The sequence below is a fragment of the Lactuca sativa genome, chromosome 4 (assembly GCF_002870075.4).
Source record: "Lactuca sativa cultivar Salinas chromosome 4, Lsat_Salinas_v11, whole genome shotgun sequence".
NCBI lineage: Eukaryota > Viridiplantae > Streptophyta > Magnoliopsida > Asterales > Asteraceae > Lactuca > Lactuca sativa.
The window spans coordinates 326,141,261-326,147,633 of NC_056626.2; positions in this window are offsets into that span (position 1 = coordinate 326,141,261).

The following is a 6,373-nucleotide window of genomic DNA, read 5'->3' on the forward strand; positions in this document are numbered from 1 at the left end:
ATTACGAGCTATTCTGCGGATGATGACAGGCAGAGCTCTGTCAGCAGAGCCACCATCGCTGACGTTGTAAAAGGTTCGGTCCCCAAAGTATGGTAAGGGTTGACCCTGCTCATCACTCCAGCGATTGAAGTCATTTGCCCACATGGGTGTAGGACCTGGAAACGCTGGTCGAGGGTTGTTGTTCGGGGCTTGACCTACAAGCGGTAGGTTGTTGACTTCAGGCTCGGAGTCGGATCCATCAGAAAAGCCTTCTGCGAGGTGATCATCTAAAGGGATTGGATGCTCATCTTCGGGCTCTTCATCGATCCACCCGACATTGCCTTCATTTGGAAAGTACGGGTCGCCATGATGGAATCTAGCCATTTAGATCTACGCGAGAAGAGAGGTATAAGAATATAGTATACGTGTAACTAGTAGTACAAAAATACACCTATTGTATTTTAAGTTTAAGTTCTACTGATTTTCTTGTGGTATTGTTGGTAAGTTTTTAGACTTGTTAACATATCACAACCATTCTAGGGCATATTCTAATCACTCCTAGGACCAGCATAGTTGATCAGGCTATGCCATTCCCAGGACTGACCATACATCCCCGAGCTCACTTGTGATATTTAACAATCATAATACTTTTGTTCTTGTCATTGTGACACTGATTTTAGTATGAATGCAGACTAGTATACTTAATTAAATATTTTATTATTTAAAGTATAGACTCTTGGTCAGAGTGTTTTAATCCCATTTGGGTTTATAGATTAGTATATCTTTTATGTGTTGATATACTTGATTCACTATAAACAATGCTCTGATACCAATCTGTCACACCCCAAAACAAAGAACGGCGGAAACGTTCTGGGGCGGAGGACGTCATGTATAGTATCACAACACATTAAATGTAAATAAGCAAACAACATCATCCATTGCATTAAATATATAATTTTAATACAAGCGTGTTCTGTACAGTTATAGACACCAAAAATAATGTAACACAAAATAATATGAGATGAGTCTTGAATGCACTCCATCTTCTCAAAAGCTGGCCTCGGTACCTGTCTACTGATGACCTGAGAATACAAGTTATTTTGAAAGAGTTTATCAGCATTAAGCTGGTGAGTTCATAAGTATTTTAGTGTCAATGTTTGTTGTCAAAACGTTTGAACCTGTCTCAATGTATAAGTTTGTAAAAATGTAAGTAAGTGTTTGAAAGTGTTTGTAAAAGTTTGAATCCCTCAGAAAATCCTATATTTTCTATTAAAGTAACCTTCTACCAAGGCTTAACTGTTTTGTAAACTCGTCTGTTGTAAAAGTGTGTAATTTCCCAAGTGTAACTATCATTTAATAAAATATAGTATGTACATTTATGCTTAAGTGAGGTTATCACTAAAATATGTAATGGGTAAATCATTGTAGTACTGTAGATTTGTATAATAAGAACTACTGTTGTACTAACTACTACCTTAAACCGGATTTATATTAAGGTATTATGTGATAAATTGAACCATGCTATCGACTGGTAACAACGACATAATGAATGGTCATAATAAAAAGAAATGACGTTTTGCACCCGCAGACCTGCAAGTCCGGCTGTAGCTAGCAGCAAGGTGTAGGATAGTCAATCCAGTATAGATCTATACGCAAACTCACGCTCTCCCTCCAAGAGAATTCTGGCTACAACTTGGGCCATGACATTTAAGTATGCTCCGACACAGTGGATCACATTTGTTAACGTATTCATGTATATGTAATGTTTCTCGTTCTAGTATAGTTGTATATGTTCATGTTTCTAGTATAGCTGTATATGCTCATGTTTCTAGTATAGTTGTATATATACTTGTTTCTAGTATAGCTGCATATGTACTTGTTTCTAGTATAGCTGTATATGTACTTGTTTCTAGTATAGCTATATATGTACTTGTTTCTAGTATAGCTGTATATGTACATGGTTCTAGTATAGCTGTATATGTTCCTGTGTTACCCCGATGGTAACTAACTATTGATGTACTGATAAGTATGAATATGGATGTACTTTTATATCTATACATGTATATATGATATATAAGTAATATGGAAACGACCTTCGGATGGTCACCCGAAATCCCACCAGACCACATCCAAATCGAGAAAAAGGAAATAGGGCGGATGGCCTTCCTAAGCCCTTTAAACATTATTTATATATCTATACATATATGGGCATGCAATTGATAATATAAAGGCATAAATAAGTTTTGAAAAGACATTTGAAAGATAAATATAATTTCAAGAGAAGATCGACTTGATGTCAATCTATAAAACAATTTGAAGGCATAAGTTGATAAAACAGTTTAAGTATAAGAAACATTGGTTTGAAATCACAGTTTGTAAGTAAATTTGGATAGTAAAGGAGTTTGTAAAACATTTCAAAGTAAAGCAGTTTGATAAACAGTTTGAACAGTGGTAAAAATCGTTGTTTTCCTAGTTATTAATCACATGTGATTAAATGCAATCACATGTGACTGAAGCAATAACTATAAGTGCTTGACTTGTATCCCCCCCAGAAATTATTTAAAACATTTAAAATCATTTCAAAGGTTGATTAAAGGGGTATGAACTCACTTGTGGTGAGTTGTACGAATTGCAGTGTCGGATACCGTGCTAGGTGGCAAACGGATACTTGTTTATACGCACGAGCAATCTTTGATGAAAACCCAAAGATCCGTCAGAGAGAATATGGCTTTTCTCTATTTGGAATTGTGAATAATGAATTAATTTAATTCAGAAAACTATTTGTAGTCCTGGAATATTTTGGCAGAAAATATTTTTATTCCTGATATGGGACTGTAACACTACGAAACTTGGAATGCTCAGATTTCACAAAACCAGGAGCATCCACTCTCCTGATATCTCCTTAAACATAAACCCTAATGAACACAAACTTGTTCGGAAACGTATGAAAGTCACTGAAACTGGACTAGCTTCTATTGAATAGATAATGTTCGTACAATTGGAAATTTCGGGTTGTCACAAAAGGCATTAGTTTAGTACTTTTGATTCGTCCTGTGTAACACTCCACAGAGATACGTGAGTGGAGGACCGCCCTTTTGTAATTAGAAGCTAAAACAAGATTTTTTCCGCATTATTACTTGTAAATTCGTTAATCGTAATAACTGGAGACACGTCCTCTGTAACACTCCATAGAGATACGCGAGTGGAGGACCGCCCCTGTAACCTGAATCTCCTGGAGGGAGAGCGTGACTTGAGTGTATAGATCTATACGGGGCTGACTACCCCACACCTGGCTGCTAGCTACAGCCGAACCAAAAGGTTCAAGGGTGACGAAAGTCATAAATTTAAGATGGACTACTTATTGCCATATTTAGTCTATTGTATGGTTATGGAACTTGCAATTTAGATAACGGAGATTTACTTGTTGGTAATAATGAATTTAGTAAGCTAATAACCATAAGAATTAGTTTACTTTCCACACAATAGTTTTATATACGTGTTAAAACTAACATACATTTGAAGGATAACCAGGCTTTCAGGAAACTTCACACAAACATTTTATGTATGGTAAATACTTGTACATTACATTTGGATTCGATAACCAAACACAAACTTTTAGGAAAATAAGGGTTTTTCCTGGGATAACTGAATTGTTCTTAACTAGACCGTGTAACTAATGGATAACTAAACTTTACTTTTAAGAAAATATGGGGTTTTCTTGGATTCATAACTTTTTACAGAAAACCAATGGAAACTCGTTCATTTTCAGAAAAACAAACCGATTATGAACTCACCAGTTTTATGCTGATTTTTAAACTGCTTGTATTCTCAGGTCCGCATTAGATAGGTACACTGCGATATTTTGGAGAAGACGGAACGTATAGAAGACTCGTCCTAACTTTTGTTCATATGATATATATGTATAACACTTGTAACACTTTGACTTTAAACAAATGTAATAATTCTATGTAATGTAATGTTTTGTGTTTACTACGCTTACTATGTACATTGGTTGCGATATACATGACGTCCTCTGCCCCGGAACATTTCCGCCATCGGTTTCGGGGTGTGACATTCTGGTCCAGTACGTAAGGTATCGCCTGTACGTTCTCTGGCCATCTGCCTATCTCCAACTTCTGCCCAACACACTGGGGAACGACATTTTCGTCCATAAAGAGCCTCAAACGGTTCAGGCTTGATGCTGGTGTGATCACTATTGTTGTAGAAAAACTCAATTAACAGTAAATGAGTATCCTACGCATTTCCAAAGTCTATTACACAGGCTCGGAGCATATCTTCTAATGTCTGAATGGTTCTCTCACTCTGACAATCAGTCTGTGGATGGTAAGCTATACTCATGTCTAGACGTGTTCCTAAGGATTTTTGTAGAGATTGCCAAAATCGTGAAGTGAATCTACTATCACGGTCATAAATAATAGAATTTGGAACTCCATGCAATCTGAAAATTTCCTTAAGATAAACTCTAGTCAGCTTCTCCATCTTATCGTTCTCGTTAATTGGTAAGAAATGGGCGGACTTATACAATCTATCAACTATTACCCAAATAGTGTCGAACCCGCTAGGAGTTTTGGGTAACTTAGTGATGAAGTCCATTGAAATCTGCTCCCATTTCCATTCAGGTATTTCTGGTTGTTGAAGTAAACCTGAAGGCTTTTGATGTTCTGCCTTCACTCTAGAACAAGTCAAACATCTGCTCACATAAGTAGCAATTTCTGCCTTCATGTTTGGCTACCAACAATGTACTTTTAAATCTAAGTACATTTTTTCAGAACCTGGATGCATGGAATATCTGGACTTGTGGGCTTCTTCTAAGACCATGTCCCTGATTCCACTGAACTTAGGCGTCCAAATTCGGTACATAAAGTGTCGCGTTCCGTCATCTGAAGGTACCACACACATCTGTGTGTATGAGATCTAGTAGTCTTTCACCTCTTTCACAAGCACCAGTGAAAGGTGATTTAGTCATCTTTCCAAGTAAACAATATTCACACGTGTCATCGGACTTTAGGTCAAATGACTCCAAGACTCCATCCTTTTGGAGTTGGGTTATGTGCCTCTTGTTGACATATCCAAGACGACAATGCCACAAACATGCTTTGTCTAAACCATTAGATGAATCGATATGCAACACATTATTTCCTAAGTTGTCTACAACCATCACAATTTCATATACACCATTACAAGGCAACGCTTCAAAATGAAAAGTACCATTATAGAAAGCATTAATACAACCAATTTTATTATTAAATGAGAATCTAAAACCTTGTCTGTACAACCCATGAAAAGAAATAATATTCCTCGTCATTTTTGACAAGTAGCAACAATCATTCAATTCTAATCCTAACCCACTACTAAGCACTAAAGAATAAATCTTGATCTTGGTGACAGGCGATGATTTCCTATTCCCTATTATCAGGTTCATCTTCCCATGCTCCACATCCCTACTTCTTCTTAGCCCCTGCAAATCAGAACAAATGTGAAAACCTGTCACACCCCGACCGTCGGCGGAAACACCGGGTAGTGTAACGTCATTTTTCGTATCATAGTTATATAACATACATTGAACAATACTAAAGAAAATACATACATTTATTGATGATTGAAAGTTACATTATTGTTTTCCTAATATTTATTAGATAATATCCGACTATGACATACTTCTTAATGAACAGAAAGATAATAGTAAAACTTCTCTTGTTCGAATACATACCAGCTTTTCAAGTTCCTGAAAACACATGCATTTTAAAAATACGTCAACATAAAGTTGGTGAGTCCATAGGTTTTGACTCCATAAAATAATACATTTTCACACATTCAAAAGTATAGTTTTGAAAGTATCATTTTCACTCTCCAAAATTTAGTATGTATATTAGGTATAATAGTATACTTATGAATTAAGTATTATACCTAAACATTTCTTAATCCTAAGGTATAAGTAGGGGAACACTTATACTTAACATTAATACTTGTATACGTCAAGGTATAATGTTTCTAACAATTTGCTACCATGAGCCTGTAACCGCTGCTATGACATAATACCTCTGATATAACACACTCATGATTTACCATGAGAAACAAACACACTCATGATTTACCATGAGAAACAACACCGTACGCTTCATCGATGCCGGAACAATAACAAATAAAAGGATAGTTCATCACTTTCTTTTGGTTGACTGTAGCTAACAGTCACAAGTGGGATGGTCAACCTGTATACTAATTATACACGACTTCCTCGCTCACACGGGATTAACGGTTACAGTTCAGAGGATTTCCGCTACGATCCCCAATCTTAGTTGATGAATACAATTACTTATGTAGACTTTGACGGCTTCCTATAGCTCTAACAACAAAAGCATCTTCATGTCTAAAA